This window comes from Scyliorhinus torazame, chromosome 1 (genome assembly GCF_047496885.1).
Source record: "Scyliorhinus torazame isolate Kashiwa2021f chromosome 1, sScyTor2.1, whole genome shotgun sequence".
Classification (NCBI taxonomy): domain Eukaryota; kingdom Metazoa; phylum Chordata; class Chondrichthyes; order Carcharhiniformes; family Scyliorhinidae; genus Scyliorhinus; species Scyliorhinus torazame.
The window spans coordinates 179719697-179737661 of NC_092707.1; the positions used below are offsets into that span (position 1 = coordinate 179719697).

At 47.3% G+C, this 17965-nt stretch overlaps 1 long non-coding RNA gene across 1 annotated transcript in view; it reads left to right on the forward strand.

The window, feature by feature from the left end:
* The first annotated feature begins 2128 nt into the window (after positions 1-2128).
* LOC140429899 (uncharacterized) overlaps positions 2129-17965 on the forward strand; it is a 107061-nt gene continuing 91224 nt past the window's right edge. Inside the window, exon 1 of the long non-coding RNA XR_011949237.1 lies at positions 2129-2257. This is a non-coding gene — a long non-coding RNA (uncharacterized lncRNA). The remainder of the gene's footprint in view (positions 2258-17965) is intronic.

A 17965-nucleotide genomic window follows, 5' to 3' on the forward strand; every position in this document is an offset into this window, starting at 1 on the left:
AGAGAGACATAAGGCAAACAATATCAAATCACCTCAGATACTTACATTTCAAACAGTATTGGACAATTATTCAGAAATATACAATCGAATGTAAATGGACACGAGTTCTGCTAGTTGTATTTCATGTTATATGAATATATGTTTAAGAAATGGAAATAAGAGTTGAGGTTTATTACAAAAAAAGTACGAAAATGTAATGGTACGCAAACTCTAATGAAAACCTCTTGCTTGATTGAAGTGGTGTGTGCAGAATTATCATCCGCCCAGTGAAATTACATATTACAGGCTCGGCCTCGTCCCAGTGTGTTTGCTGACTTGCAAAACAAGAATTAATTTCACAGATAGTAGCTAAACTAAAAGAAGGATGTCTTGTTTATTAAAATAACGACTCTGACGTTTTATATTATTGAAAGGTTAAGCGAATGGGAAGGACCATTTTGCCATGCTCACACACACACACGTGATGTTGAGGACTGCTTATTTTCTGGCCACATAATATGGTCACAAACAGGTAAGGTTTGACAGATTACTTATTTCTCCCCGACCTTTCCCCGTAAGGTTACTGGGGAGTGAGGGGTGAGGGTATGTCATGCTGAAGTCGGATGTCGAACAATATGTGTCTTCACTTGCCTCTGACATTCCTGCGGGTTCCACCCGGCTGCAATCGCCTCCTCGGATCGTTCAAAGCAAGTTGGAGATCGGTAGCGAGTTTCCGAGTCCATTTAGATTTGTGACACTGTAGTCAAGGTGAAACCTTGGAGAAGGATCCGGGACACTGTAGAAGGTGAGAGCAGAGGGCCAGAGGGTGTCTGTGCATAGATGCGGTTAATAATGTGGATTTCGGATGCAATTCAATGGGGCAGAAAAGACTTGCTGCGAAAAATGGTAAGTGCAGCAGGTGTGGAAGGAAGGATAAATCCTGCCGCACACTTGATCCTGATAAAATGGCTATAGGAAAACACTGACTGGACAAAATAACCACTCATTTGATCTGCATTTGCATTAATTTTATCTAACTTGACTTTCTCCCTTCAATCTTCATTCCGAATGATGTATCACGTTAAAATAGATTAAAGCCGGGTATCAAACTCAAATCTAAACATTGTGAGCGCAAACTAAATAACAGAACCCGACGACCTGTTCCCAGTTACAAAATAACTTGAGAATGAGTACTGCTCTACAATTCTAGATATGATCGGGGCAGGAGTTGGAATGGTAAATGGGCAGAGTTGGAGAGACCCCCTCTGCCAGCCCTCCTACTGACACTCAACGGGCTGACTTCCCTCGTTGTGTAGAGAAACACTGCTAGCATTTTTCTCCGCGTTGCTGTGTTTAAACATTCTTTAGATGTGTCCCCTTCAAGTAATAAAGTGGTTCAGGTTCACAGATTGAACATTGGGATTAATGTTTGCTAATGAGTTTGTTGATCATTTTTCACTCATTGAAATTGCATCAGACAGCCACATTATTATTAACTTCTCCATGCAGAATGGACGCCACTGCTCGGCTGGAGGGTGATGGGTCATTTCACTTTTAGGGATAGTTTTTTTCCTGGCCTGCCATCGGTCACTTGAACAAATCGGTTCGATTGCACATGTGGCACGAGTTTGAGACTGGCATCAACCGAAGAAGAAATTAACCCATGTGCCTGGAATTGAAATTAATGATTTGTCCAGTAACGTAAACAAAACACAAATCACCTCTTTAAAAATGTTTTGTTGGCTGTTAAGCGCTCACATGAAAAAGGTGCCTGAAATGAGATGATCAGCCAGAGAAGAGAGCTCTACACTTGAACACACCCTCAGGCCAGCCAGAGGAGAGAGCTCTCCACGTGGACACACACACACCCTCAGGCCAGCCAGAGGAGCTCTCCACGTGGACACACACACTACCTCAGCCCGGCCAGAGGAGCTCTCCACGTGGACACACACACACCCTCAGCCCGGCCAGAGAGAGCTCTCCACGTGGACACACACACACCCTCAGCCCAGCCAGAGGAGAGAGCTCTCCACGTGGACACACACACCCTCAGGCCAGCCAGAGGAGAGAGCTCTCCACGTGGACACACACACCCTCAGGCCAGCCAGAGGAGAGAGCTCGCCACGTGGACACACACACACCCTCAGCCCAGCCAGAGTGAGCTCTCCACGTGGACACACACACACCCTGAGTTGCGCGTTATTCGGATAATCATTGCGCCTTCCCACAAATACTGTCACATCCCACCGACAGTCACTCCATCTTCACCGCCAGCTAAGTACGAGTTACATTTTTTTTTAAAGTCTGGAAATGTTAATTTATGTATGGCGTCCAGAGTCGCTCTCTTGTCCTGCGGTGACGTGTCCAACCTCTGTTCCCTTTTGAAGTACAAAGTGCAGCCAAAATAGAAGAGAAAAGTTGTGCTCAACACACAACACACTAAATGTATGTTTTTGTTCGATCGCAATATTTTGCAGATAGTTTGAGTGCAAATTCCAGATGTTTCTGGTGTAAAATCCATTGTGGCTACTTTCGGCGGCTGGTGAATTGAAATCGACAGTGAGAGGGAAGCACTCTATCCAAGTTATGTGGGGTTATAACTCTGGCCGAGTTGCTTCTTAAGTACTTTTGTTTAGCTTTGGTAACACGAGAGACCAATATTGACTGCCATCTACCGGCAATTGTTTTGAATTATTTTCAAATTGCTGTCTGAAGCCCTTTGAGGTTTTTTAAAATCTCTGTATTTAAATTGTTATATAATACCTATCAGGTAGTGATTAACATGATATCGCATTACAAGACTATGACCCTGTTCTCAGCAATAATGCAACTTATATGTCTTTATATGTCTCCAGTTCCTTCGCTCCACCTGTCAGCTTGGCGGGGCATGGACAAGTCGTCAAGAGTTTTACTAGTGCCTGAAAGGAAAAGCAAATTAAATCGAATATATGTTTATTTGAAACACACATCTAAGAAAGAGTTAAATTGACCATAAAAAATAGTCACAAAAATGTTGCTGGGGAGAAATTACATGGAAGCGCAGCATAGCTTTGGCAATGAAATTTGCCAGAAATGAGCTTTGAAGCATTTGCCTTCCAGATCTGGATCACATCATCCAAACCGTTTCAGAATTTCAATCATCTCCACCTCGCCCCCAGGGCTTAGTTTGTGAATGGATCAGGCAGTTGAACCGCACGGAATCCCACCTTCCAGTTAGATCGCCGTAACAACGCCAATTTGCTTTTACATAGCACCTATAACGTAATAAAACACTTCAAATAGGAGTAATTTGACACCTAGCCTCATAAAAAAGATATTAGGCCAAATGACCAAAAGCGTGGGACAAAGAGGTAGGTTGTAAACAACATCTTAAAGAGAAGTAGGGAAGGGCGGCATGGAGGACCGCGGTTGGATCCTGGCCCCAGGTCACTGTCCCTGTGGAGTTTGCACATTCTCCCCGTGTTTGCGTGGGTCTCAATCCTCCACAGCCCCAAAAGAGGTGCGGGCTAGGTGAATTGACCACGCTAAATTGCCCCTTAATTGGAATTGGGTACTCGAAAAAATAAAGAGAAGTAGGGAGGTGGTGAATTTTAGGGAGGGAATTCTAGTGTTTAGGGAGTTGGTGACTGACGGCTTAGTCACCAAAGATGGAAATGCACAACAGACCAGAATTGGAGGAGTGCAGATATCTCCATTAGCTGAGATCAGCCAGGAGAGTGACAGCAAACTACAATTGACTTCATTGACAGACACTCCCTCCAGGGCATCAGTGCAGGAGTTTATCAGGGGAATATCGTAGGCCCAGCTTCATCAAAGCCCTTCCTTCCATCTTAAGATCTGGGGCGGGATTCTCCGGGTCAGAGAATCGCCGGGGGCTGGCGTGAATCCCGCCCCCGCTGGTTGCCGAAGTCTCCTGCACCGGAGATTCGGCGGGGGCGGGAATCGCGCCGCGCCGGTTGGAGGGCCCCCCCCCTGCGATTCTCCGGCCCAGATGGGCCGAATTCCCGCTGCTGGAATGCCTGTCCCGCCGGCGTGGATTATACCACCTACCTTACCGGCGGGACAAGGCGGCGCGGGCGGGCTCCGGGGTCCTGGGGGGGCGCGGGGTGATCTGGCCCCAGGGGGTGCCCCCACGGTGGCCTGGCCTGCGATCGGGGCCCACCGATCCGCGGGCGGGCCTGTGCCGTGGGGGCACTCTTTTCCTTCCGCTTTCGCCATGGTCTCCATCATGGCGGAGGCGGAAGAGACCCCCTCCACTGCGCATGCGCGGGGATGCCGTGAGCGGCTGCTGACGCTCCCGCGCATGCGCTGCCCGGCAATGTCATTTCCGCGCCAGCTGGCGGGGCACCAAAGGTCTTTCCCGCCAGCTGGCGGGGCGGAAATCAGGCTAGCCCCTCAAGGTTAGGGCTCAGCCACTCAAGATGCGGAGGATTCCGCACCTTTGGGGCGGCGCGATGTCGGACTGATTTGCGCCGTTTTTTGCGCCGGTCGGCGGACATCGCGCCGATTACGGAGAATTTTGCACCTTTGGGGCGGCGCGATGCCGGACTGATTTGCGCCATTTTTTGCGCCGGTCGGCGGACATCGCGCCGATTACGGAGAATTTCGCCCCTGAAGTGGGAACGTTTGTTGCACAATGTTCAGCAACATTCGCCACTCCTCAGATACTCGAATCGTCCATGTCCAAATGCAGAAAGACAACTTTGCGTAGGTCTGGGTTTAGCTTTGATAATTTCCCCGATGAGGCAGCCCACCAACAGTAATTATTTTGGTTCTTTGTTGCTTGGGTCTGGGTAAATAGCAGCCATGGAATGGACCCCCAACAAGGAGAGAACACCTAAACAAGTAGAGAACATTAGCAAAAGGAAAATGAAATTATTGAAATATTCCAAATATTTTCCTTCACAGTGAACAGCTTCACAACTTTACATGTCTGTTTTAAAAGATTCTTTTGCAAGATGATACTGCCCCATTAAAGAAGCTAAGAATCATTTCAGACATCATATATAATTTATATAAAGCCCTCAAGTTTTATTCTCAAGGCTTATAACAATGCTAAATGTTTCAGCTGTGTTACGCATAGTAACTCTCTCCTGTCTATTTTACCCCATCAAAAGTTACATCTGCACAATATATCAAATAATATACTTCATGGAGCAGTTTTCTTTTTCCATTCCTTTGCTCACCCCTTGGTCTGTGTAATTTCTAGAGTACTTGGTTACCAAGTTCTGCTAGCTAACTATAAGCTGAGTTTGTTCGAGTGAAGGCTTTTGTATTTATTTCAAAACACATTGAATTCAGAGTAGAATAACTCCATTCAATAAACGACAAAGACTGGCATTGGAAACTATTCTTCCTATTTACATTTCCACAGGATTGGTGTTAGCAACTGTTTGTATTGTGATGTGTCCTTCGACCACAACTACCACCAACTGTTGAGTACTTTGAGTCTGGTTTAACCTCTGAAGTACTGTTGCAGAATTTTCAGCTTAAATTAAATTATCATGAATTCCACTTCTAGAGCTGAGTATGAATGTTGTGAGGGTACAACAAAAAAAAACAATGTGGCTTTCTCCTTTCTCTTATCCTTGGTATTTTTAAAGAACTTCACCTCTCCTCTCGCACTGTTTTATGATGTGATCCAGTCTCGAGATTTCCATTATCTACAACTGAACTTGAAGAACTGATATAAACACACTCATTTGCAAATCTCTACCAAGTTGCTGTCAGCCCCTAACTTTCCAAGTGAACCATTCCCGCTGTTAACAATTCAACTTACAGGAAACCTTTCTTGTCAATCGCAACGCTTAGATTTTCACATGGAATGAGGAGCAAAAAAGGCAAATGAAAGAGTGGAGGACTTTGAAGAGAGGGTTAGCAGAGGAGAGAGGAGAAAATGGGGAAAGGCAAGGTGGGAGCAGCAGAAGGTAAAGGAAAGAGAACATTAGAGTGATGTGTCAGTAGGAGGGATCTGAGAAAGAAGAATTGAATTCTCCCTCACTGTACCCGAACAGGTGCCAGAATGTGGCGACGAGGGGATTTTCACAGTAACTTCATTGCAGTGTTAATGTAAGCCTACTTGTGACAATAATAAAGATTATTAAGAAGGAAAGAAAGACTTGCATTGAAAGAGCATCTTTCACGAGCCCAGGAGATCCCAAAGTGCATCACAGCTTATGAAGTATTTTTGAAGTGTAATCACTGTTGTAATTTAGGAAAAGCAGCAGTCAATGTGTGCACAGCAAGCTCCACAAACAGCAGTGCGATAATGACCAGATAACCTGTAAATTCTATTTGTTGAGGGATAAATATGATGATCATACCCTGCTCTTCTTCGGAACTGTGCATGGGATATTTGATGTCCAGATGGGGAAACAAACTGCACCTTCTTTTTAACATTTCATCTGAAAGACAACAACTCTCAGTACTGCCCTCATGTGCCAGCCTAGATTTCTTTTATTTGAGTCGCTTGGGTGGAAACTAAATCTACAGAGAAAGAGGGAGAGTATAGATATGGTGGCAACCAGGCCGAGAGAGTGAGAAAAGGGTTAAATGGCAGAAAGGAATGGGAGCGTGTGCAGGGTGAGTGGAAGGGGGAAATGGGGGAGCAGGACTACCAATAATCTCCCTACTCATAAACATTCCAAAGTGAAATATTATGTGTGGTGCTATGTATTAGGGGTAATACGGTACACCACGTGTCGACAGGCTATTGGTGGAGGGATGCCAGGTTCTGATAGGATCTGCCACCTACTGGACTCCACCCAGAAATGCCGGTATAAGAACCCAGTTTTTCCCTCCATTTCCCTCAGCAGCTGCATTCTGTAACCACGCTGCTGGGGATAAAGTTCTGCTTAATAAAGCCTTCAATTGACATTACCTCAACCTGCCTCGCATCATATTGACGGTGCTACATTATGTAAAGTCTCCTGTCCATACTCATGGTTACCCCTTCAATCCTGCCATCTCCCATGACCTTTCCACTTCTCTAGTTTGATCACTAACAAGGCCATTTTCTCCATTTTCTCAATTCCAACTCCTAAGCCTTTGGTCCTCCATTCATAATTCCTCTGCAGTCAAGGAACTGATTACCCACTCTGTCATGTTGCCCTTTGAGTCCATGTTCGCAGAAAAAACGTTACTGTCTCCTATTTCAGTTGACCATATGAATATACATGCAAACATATGAATCAAGAGTCGGAGCTGGCCATTCGACCCCTCGAGCCTGTGCACTATTCAGTAAGATCATGGCTGGTCTGATTGTAGCCTCTACTCCACGTTCTGCACACCCTCGATAACATTTGACTCCCCCATTAGTCAAGAATCCACCTACCTCTGCATTAAAAATATTCAAGGACCCTGCCTCCACCACTCTCTGGGGAAGAAAGTTCCACAGACTCATGACTATTTGAGAGAAACAAAATCTTCACATCTCTGTCTTAAATGGGAGACCCTTTATTTTTAAGGTGTGTTCCCTCGATATAGTCTCTCCCACAAGGGGAAGCATCCTTTTAGCATTCATCCTGTCAAGTCCCTTTAGGTTGTATATGTTTCAATAAGGTTACCACTCACTCCTCTAAACCCCAATGGATACAGGCCCAACCTTTCCTCATAGGATATTCCCAGTCTCAGTCAAGTGTACTTCTCAGAACTGATTCCAACATGTTTCTATCCTTTCTTAAATAAGGAAACCAAAACTAACAACTGTACAGCTGTCGCAAAGCATCCCGACTTTTATATTTAATTCCCCTTGCAATAAATGACAACATTCCATTTGCCTTCCTAATCACTTGCTGTACCTGCATTTCCTGATTCATGTACCAACCCACCCACGTTTGACTTCCTGAAGTCCAAAGGATACAGACTGAACTACCTAACACATGTCATGATATTCATATAAACATATCATGGTGCAATCACACACACACACACACTGATGGACAGATCAACGGACCAATCAACACACACGCAACATCACAGCCAATCACTAGGAGAGCACTCGCACTATAAAACAGGGAACACCACAGTTCCCGCGGATTCCAGCAGGAGACAGCTCAGAGCACAGAGCTCACAGCGTGCCACTCAGACATACACATGTGCTGAGTGCCTCTCTAAGATAGTGCTAGGGCTGGGTCCACAAGTTAACGGGTAAAGTACGAACCACAGCCAGAAGTATACAGTAGATGTTATCAAGAATAATAAAACAGAGTTGTACCATCTACAACCGTGTTGGTTCGTTTGTATAGCGGAACACCCAACACGACATGGTACCAGGAGTGGGGTCCAGCAACTGTGAGACCTACCTGCACATCTTCAGAGATCTTCCATCCTGCGCCATGGACACCATCAGCCCGCCGCATCTGCTCCAAATCGCTGGAAACCTCAGCGTCAACTGGAAGCTGTTTAAACAGCGCTTCCAGCTCTTCCTAGAAGCCACAGACAGGGAGAATGCATCAGACACCAGGAAGATCGCCTTCCTCCTCTCCAAGGCAGGGCAACACGCCATCCACATCTGCAACTCCCTGGCATTCGCGGAAGGCGAGGACAAGACGAAGTACAAGACGGTCCTTCTAAAACTTGAGCAACACTTCAGCGTCAAAGTGAATGAGAGCTTCGAGAGGTACCTCTTCCAGCAGCGCCTGCAGGGTAAGGATGAGCCTTTTCAATCCTTTTTGACACACCTCCGTATCCTCGCGCAGTCCTGTGGCTATGAGGCCACCTCCGATTCCATGATTCGGGACCAGATAGTTTTTGGGGTCACCTCGGGCACCCTACGCCGGCAGCTCCTCAAAATAAAGAGCCTCACCCTAGCCACCGCCATCGAAACCTGTGTCCTCCACGAAAACGCGACCAACCGGTATTCCTAATTCCAGGCGGCCGAATCGGCACGGCAGGGATCCCACGAGGCCGAGCGGGTCCACTCCATCGAGTTCCTCCCGGCCTGCAGCCCGGACGAGGGCGGCCATTTCGCGCGCTTTCCGCGGCCTCCCGCGCTTGTACGCGCCAAAAGAGATGTCGACGCAGAGGGACGTGATGCGCAGGCGCGCTCTATGCAGGACCGAACTGCGCATGCACGGTGGCGCAACGAACGCCATGATGTCACGACGTGCGGCAACTGTGGATCCGCACATTTAAAGCGGCAATGTCCAGCAAAAAATCGACAATGCCTCCGCTGTGGCAAGATGGGCCACTACGCTGCCTGCTGCCGAGGAGCTCAACCTGCCAACGCTCCCCAATTCCGCCAGCCTCGCAGGGACGTGCGGGCCATTCACCCTCCATACACCGAGACATACCCGGACGATGTACAGATCGGTGATACCGACGACCGGGAAGCCTTCCGCATTGCGGTAATTGACAGAAATCGGATGTCCCCAAGTAGGACCCGCCAGCCGATGCCAGTGCACAGCGTTAATCCAGGTGATAAATGGTGTGCCACCTTAACGGTCAACCGATCACCACTCACATTCCGTTTAGACACTGGTGCCTCCGCCAATCTCATTGCATGGTCAGCCTTCTACGCCTTGAAGGTCAAACCACCGATTCGGCCATCCTGCTGTCAGTTGGTCGATTACAACAGGAATGTTATCCCGGCCATGGGATCCTGCCAGCTCGAGGTTACACACAATTCATACACAGCCACACAGTCCTTTGAGATAGTTGGATCCTCGAAGGACTCCCTGCTAGGCGCACAGGTGTGCAAGGTTCTCCATCTCGTTCAGCGGGTACACACTCTGTCTCCAGAAGGCACGTCCGATTTCCCGGATGCAGACTTGAGGGCACAGCTCCACTCGCTCCTCGCCCACAACCAGGTGGCTTTCAAGGGCATGGGCACACTGCCCTACACTTACAGAATACGGCTCAAACCGGACGCCACCCCGGTCATTCACGCACCTCGTAGAGTCCCAGCACCACTCAAGGACCGCCTCAAGCAGCAGCTGCAGGATCTCCAGGTCCAAGGAGTGCTTTCCCGGGTCACGGAGCCCACGCCATGGGTCAGCTCCATGGTGTGCGTAAAAAAGCCCTCTGGCGAGCTCCGGATCTGCATCGACCCGAAAGACCTGAACAATAACATCATGAGGGAACACTATCCCATACCCAAATGGGAAGAGATCACGAGCGAAATGGCCCGGGCTAACATTTTTACAAAGCTTGATGCCTCAAAGGGTTTTTGGCAGATTCAACTGGATCAGTCCAGCAGGAAGCTGTGCACCTTCAACACTCCCTTTGGCAGGTACTGCTACAATAGGATGCCGTTTGGCATCATCTCGGCATCCGAGGTATTTCATCGGATCATGGAACAGATGATGGAGGGCATCGAAGGGGTGCGCGTCTATGTTGACGACGTCATCATCTGGTCCACCACACCACAGGAGCACATCAGTCGTCTCCAGCGCGTTTTTGCTCGGATACGAGAATACGGCCTGCGCCTCAACCGAGCCAAGTGTTCTTTTGGCCAAACTGAGCTAAAGTTTCTGGGGGACCACATATCCCGGTCAGGGGTGCGTCCGGATGCAGACAAAGTGACAGCTATTACAGCCATGCCGCAGCCGGCAGACAAGAAGGCAGTGCTATGCATTTCTCGGGATGGTCAACTTCCTGGGGAAGTTCATTCCCAACCTTGCCTCCCACACAATGGCTCTTCGCCACCTGGTGAAGAAGACTACGGAGTTCCAGTGGCTGCCCGCACACCAGAAGGAATGGGAGGAGCTCAAGATCAAGCTCACCACAGCCCCGGTATTGGCGTTCTTCGACACTACTCGAAATACAAAGATCTCGACTGATGCCAGCCAGTCCGGAAGTGGGGCGATACTGCTGCAACGTGACGACACTGCATCATGTGCCCCGGACGCCTATGCCTCGCGGGCCATGACTCCCACAGAACAGCGTTATGCGCAGATTGAGAAGGAGTGCCTGTGTTTGTTAACCGGCACAGATAAATTCCACGACTATGTGTATGGTCTCTCTCAGTTCACCGTGGAAACTGACCATCGCCCCGTGGTCGGCATCATACACAAGGACCTGAATGAGATGACCTCTCGCCTCCAGCGCATTCTGCTCAAGCTCCGGAGGTACGACTTCCAACTGGTCTACACCCCGGGAAAGGACCTCATCACTGCGGATGCCCTGTCCAGAGCAGTGAGCACACCGCCCGAATCGGGGGGGTTCATCTGTCAGGTCGAAGCGCATGTGGCCTTCACATCGGCCAATCTGCCAGCTAATGATGCAAGTCTGGCCCGTATTTGCCGTGAGACTGCAGCTGACCCCCTTCTACAATGTGTGATGCGCCACATGACGGAAGGGTGGCTCAAAGGACAGTGCCCACAATTCTACAATGTCCGGGACGACTTGGCCGTCATTGACGGTGTCCTCCTAAAGTTGGACCGGATTGTGATCCCACACAGCATGCACAGGCGGGTCCTCGAACAATTACACAAAGGCCATCTCGGGGTTGAAAAGTGCAGGCGGAGGGCCCGAGAAGCTGTGTACTGGCCGGGCATCAGTGACGACATCGCCAACATGGTGCTCAATTGTCCCACCTGCCAAAGGTTTCAGCCGGCGCAACCCCCTGAGACGCTTCAGCCCCATGAGTTGGTAACGTCCCCCTGGGCGAAGGTGGGTGTGGACCTTTTTCATGCGCTCGGCAGGGACTACGTCATCATAATTGACTATTTTTCAAATTATCCAGAGGTCATACGCCTGCACGACTTGACATCATCCGCTGTCATCAGGGCATGCAAAGAAACCTTCGCTCGCCATGGCATCCCGCTCACTGTCATGTCTGACAACGGGCCCTGTTTTGCGAGCTTCGTATGGCTTCACACACGTGACGTCCAGCCCTCTGCATCCCCAGTCAAATGGCAAGGCGGAAAAGGGCGTCCATATCATGAAGCGGCTCCTCTGCAAGGCTGCTGATGCAGGATCTGACTTCTGCTCAGCCCTGCTGGCCTATCGCTCGGCCCCACTGTCCACAGGCCTCTCACCAGCCCAGCTGTTGATGGGTTACACTCTCAGGACCACTGTACCGTCCATTCATGTTCCTAAACCCGACCATGCTCCAGTACTGCAAAGGATGCGACAGCAGCGTGCTCAGCAGAAGGTGGCACATGACACTTGGGCAACCGATCTTCCTGCCTTGGCGCCTGGAGGCACCGTCCGCATACACCTACCGGAGGGTGGCTGGTCGGCAACTGCCGAAGTTCTCCGCCGCGTGGCTCCCTGCTCATTCCTGGTTCACATGCCTGATGGCTCCATTCGCCGGCGTAATTGGCGGGCCCTTCGGCTGCTTCCACGCTCACTACGTGATCATGCACCGGTGCCACGCCCTCCTGTTGTCCCTGATGTCGACTTCGTGGAGCTTCCTGCCACTATGCCTATTCCTCTATTGCCCGTGGCCGGGCCTATTCCTCAGCCAGTGGATCCTGACCCACCCTTGAGGCGGTCAACCCGAATTCGTCGCCCACCTACTAGGCTGGACTTATGAGCCTGTTTGCACATTGGACTCACTGAATTGTTATGCAACAATGTTAATATGTTTCTCTTTTTGTCGTTCCAGGAGTTCTCTTTCGATGTTTGATGATTGCACTTGTTTTGTTTGTGGTACAACCTCATTGCTATGTTGCACCTGACACCTTCCTATGTATATAGTTTAGCCTCATGTACATGTTGTAGATATTGCACACACATATTCAGCTGCACTCAGTACACACCGATATTTATTACCATATAGGCACATATTCTTGTGAAAAGGGGGGATGTCATGATATTCATATAAACATATCATGGTGCAAACACACATACACACTGATGGACAGATCAACGGACCAATCAACACACACGCAACATTACAGCCAATCATCAGTGAGAGCACACGCACTATAAAACAGGGAACACCACAGTTCCCGCGGATTCCAGCAGGAGACAGCTCAGAGCACAGAGCTCACAGCGTGCCACTCAGACATACACCATGTGCTGAGTGCCTCCCTAAGATAGTGCAAGGGCTGGGTCCACAGGTTAACGGGTAAAGTATGAACCACAGCCAGAAGTATACAGTAGATGTTATCAAGAATAATAAAACAGAGTTGTACCATCTACAACCGTGTTGGTTCGTTTGTATAGCAGAACACCCAACACGACAACACACAACTGAATGAACTATCTATAATCAGCTCTGCCTGGGTCACAGCAAGTCCTATCGGGCCATGCTCTCCTCTTAAATAATTGCACAGTGCTTCAGGATTATCTTCAAGACCAAAAATAACCCATGGCTTCATTTCTCCCATTTCAACAGCCTCCCTAAACCTCATTCCCTTGCTTCTTTTCTCCCTCACCTCCTACGAAGTTCAAGGAGGCCCTGGACTTTTTGATCACGAAGATTCACCTACCTCTGCAGCTACCACCCTTCTTATTACCCACTATGTCAAACCCCCTTGCAGGTTCCTCCTGCCCTCACCCTGAACCTACATCTTGCTCCAGTTTTTCCTTACGGTGCTCCCTGGGTACATTTTGTCCATAAGCCCCATCTCATGCTCTTTTAATTCCAATTCCCACAAAAGTGTTAACCACCCAATTTCGCTTTCTGGACCCCCATACTGTAGTATGACAATTTGGCACACATGCTGATTCAAGAAGGTTTACTTACACTCACCGAGCCTACTGCTCCTCTTACAGAACTGAGAACAAGATATGGAAGCGCCATAAGGCCTCCAGACCACTTTCACCGATGAACTCAGGGACTTGGGGGGGGGGGGGGGGTGCGGTGCAGTGGTGGTGGTATTAGTAATGATGTGATAGATGAGGTAAACTGGCCTAACTTTTAAAATGCATTGGATAAGGGATTGGGGCGGTGTAGTATAAGTGTCTGGCACAGAAACGGCTAATGTGGGACTGATTACAGTACCGCCCAGTGATGTAAGGAAACACATGACCTGCACCTTGGGTTAGTGTAGTGTTAGACAGAGCCATGTCTAGAAGCAAGCTTGGAGACAGATCCTGGCTTGGACCTTTCCTGTACTTATGTATATAGTTTCTAATAGTTAATAATTACTTACTGTTGAACTACCTAAGATGGTGACTACCTTAACAAGACGTAAAAACTACATCCAACAAAATATGATGTGGTGGCAGCGATTGGAACAATTCAAACGTCACAGAGATTGCAGAAAAAAATTAAAATCCTGGAAAACTGAAGAAGAAAAATCAAAGAAGCATTCTGACCTGAAGAAAATCTCAAGAAGCAAAGTCAGGAAGGAAATCACCAGTGAAAAGCTACAAAGTAAGGCTGGAAAACTGATGGGAAAAGTTAAATTCCTCACTGTAGCAGAAAGACTGCGTTGAATCCCATGGAAGTCAAGCTTGAATACTGAGAGTGCGCAGGGTCAGCAGACCTAGCAGCTGTGAGATAAAAATTCAAAATTCCTGAACAGCAGAAGTTCTAGAAGAAAACTACGTACTGCAGTGGTCAGAAATTGCTGTTTGAATCGTAGTCCAAGAAACCTGATTCCTGAGTCAACACCTGAACATGTGGCAGCAGAGCGCACTTCAGTTAATTAAAAATGAATTGTGAATCAGTATGCAGCTTTAAAAGCCCAGAAATATCCAGAATTTGATGCTTTAGGGGCCCAAGAACCTTGCACTAAAGGGGGGAAGACACGAATCAGTCGATCCAGGCAGACATAGTTGAAAAAATGTAAACAATGAGATAGTGACTGGCAAGCATGGGAAAACTGTCTGTGCAGAAGCAAACAATGCCGCCATCTTGAATTGTTGGAAACTTCTTAAAGCTGAATTAAAAATTCTTAACCATGGATCAGAAATCCATTTTTTCTGATCAATTTGGACTTATCAAGGTCCAGATAAATCAGAAAAATGGTGGTTTTACAGAAAGAAATGAAATTAGATTACATAGAAACACAATTGCTTCAGATCTGGATACAAAAGACATAAGCTGAACAGGTTAACATACTGCTTTATTCGGTAGACCCAGTAGCCAATGATATAAAAGCGAGTCATAGAATCAACAATCATCTTACAAAATTTGATTTGTTTTAACACCATTCAATGCTTACTTTAACATTGGAAGTAACAGAATCCTTGAAAGAGCTAAACTTCATAAATGTGTCCATCAGCCATGAGAACCTATCAACTCCTTCATTAATGAGCTGTACATAACGGATGAAGGCTATGATTATGATGAGTGTAAATCTATGCTCATGAGGGGTAGGATAGTTGGAGGTGTAGTGGGTGACTCACTGTTGAACATGCTTGAAGTGAAGAGAAAGCCATCCAGATCATCAGGCAATCTGAAATCTGTTTGCTGCACAAATTCATATGAGGGAGAAAAAGCAAACCATGATACAAAGTAAACCCCACTGATCAGTTAATGAAACAGCACTGAAACAGGTACACTCCAGGCCAAGGGAAACACTACCCTAACTAACCAGTAGAGTGAGCATGTCATTACTGTGGAGCAAAGCATCCCCACAGGTACTATCTGATCAGACTGGATGTTATTTTATTGAAGCTGCAAAGGAATGAGATTGAAACTCTGGCTGGAAGTTGGGATTATGCAATGCAAAGAGTCTGAAGTGAGAAGTAGACCCAAAGGTGGACCTTTGAGTTGAAGGCCCAGTTTAATAAAGGTTAAAGGGTCTCTCCAGAAGACATCTTATTGCCTGTGAGTACTGAATGAATGTTACTGCGAGAAGACCATCACCAACTGCACACTGGTGGCTTTGATCAATCAGTGTGCTGGGAGGAAAGCCTGCTGCAAAGAAATCAACATCGAAAGCAAGGACTCTTATCTTTTTTTTACCGTTATCTTTATTATTACTACCTCTTTCCACCTTTCTACCCTGGGAAAAGGTCTCTGACTATCCACACTGTTTATGCCCCTCATAATTTTGTAGACCTCTATCAGGTCGCTCCTCAACCTCCTTCGTTCCAGTGAGAACAAACCAAGTTTATTCAACCTCGCCTCATAGCTAATGCCCTCCTTACCAGGCAACATCCTGGTAAATCTCTTTTGCACCCTCTCTAAAGTCTCCACATCCTTCTGGTAGTGTGGCGACCAGAATTGAACACTATACTCCCAAGTGTGACCTAACTAAGCTTCTATACAGCTGCAACATGACTACCATTTTTTTACTCAATGCCCCGGCCAATGAAGGCCTTCTTGACTACTTTCTCCACCTGTGTTGCCCCTTTCAGTGACCTATGGACCTGCACACCAAGATCTCTCTGACTATCAATACTCTTGAGGGTTCTACCAGGCCAGTGAGTTAACATGAATGTTAGGGAAATCATTGGAAAAAGGTAGGGACAGAATTAACCTCCATTTGGAGAGGCAAGGATTAAACATAGAAACAGGAGCAAATGTAGGCCATTCGGTCTTTTGAGCCTGCTCCACCATTCATTACAATCATGGCTGATCATCCAACTCAGTAACTTGTTCCTGTTTTCCCCCCATATCCTTTGATCCCTTTAGCCCCCAAAACTATATCTAACTCTTTCTTGAAAATGCACCCTCAACGGCTTTCTGTGGTAGAGAATGCCACAGGCTCACCGCTCTCTGGGTGAAGAAATTTCTCCTCACCTCAGTCATAAATGGTTTACCCCATATCTTTAGACTTTGACCCCTGTTTCTGGATTCCCCGCCATTGGGATCATCCTTCCTGCATCTACCCTGTCTAGTCCTGTTCGAATTATATTGTTTTTTATGAAATCCTCTCTCATTCTTCTGAACTCCATGAATATAATCTTAACCGACTCAATCCCTCCTCTTATGTCAGTCCTGCCATCCCAGGAATCAGTCTGATAAACCTTTGCAGCACTCCCTTCATAGCAAGAATATCCTCCCTCAGATAAGGAGACCAAAACTGATGTGTTGAGTGCTCTGGATCCGTGGAACACATACAGGCCACCAACACTTAAAATAGTGCAACACTATTTTATTAAGTCAGAAACTGTTGAACATACTCTCACTGTGGGTTAACACGATATTAGATTGAACTAAAGACCTATGCCTTGTCCTAATCAGTCTATGCACTCAGCACATGGTGAAGATCTGTGCTGCAGGCTGTGAGCTCTGTCCTACTAGGAGGCTGCAACTCGAATGAGCGGGAACTCTGATGCCCTCTGTCTTTATAGTGCATGTGCTCTAACTAGTGATTGGCTGCGGTGTTGTGTGTGTTGATTGGTCTTGCTGTGTGTCCATCAGTGTGTGTGTATCTGCACCATGATATACTGGTGTATATTATGACAAAAACTACACACGATATTCCAGCTGTGGTCTCACTAAGGCCCTGTATAATTGTAGCAAGACATCCCTGCTCCTGTACTCGAATCCTCTCGTTATGAAGGCCAACATACCATTTGCATTCTTTACTGCCTGCTGCATCTGCATGCTTACTTTCAGCGACTGGCATACAAGGACACCCAGGCCTCATTGCACATATCCCCTCCCAATCTATAGCCATTCAGATAATAATCTGCCTTCCTGTTTTTGCTACATTTATGTCAGGGTTTATCAGACTGATTCCTGGGATGGCAGGACTCACATTTATTCACATTACACTTGCACACACTCAACTTGCCTACATCATGCTGAAGCATCATTAATCAAGAATAGTCAGCATGGCTTTGTCATGGGGTAGATCATGTCCAACAAATTTGATTTGAATATTTCAAGGAGGTGACTAGGTGTATAGATGAGGGCTGTGCAGTTGATGTAGTCGACATGGACTTCAGTAAGGCTTTTGACAAGGTCCCCATGAGGGCTGAACAAGAAAGTAAGAGCCCATAGGATCCAGGGCAATTCGTCAAGTTGGATTGACATGGTGGCAGGAGGCAGAGGGGGATGGTCGAAGACTGTTTTTGTGACTGGAAGCCTGCATCCAGTACTGAAATGCAGGGATTGGTATTGAATCCCTTGCTGTTGTACTGTACACTAATGATCCTGATGGGATCCTGAGTGTGGGAGGTATGATCA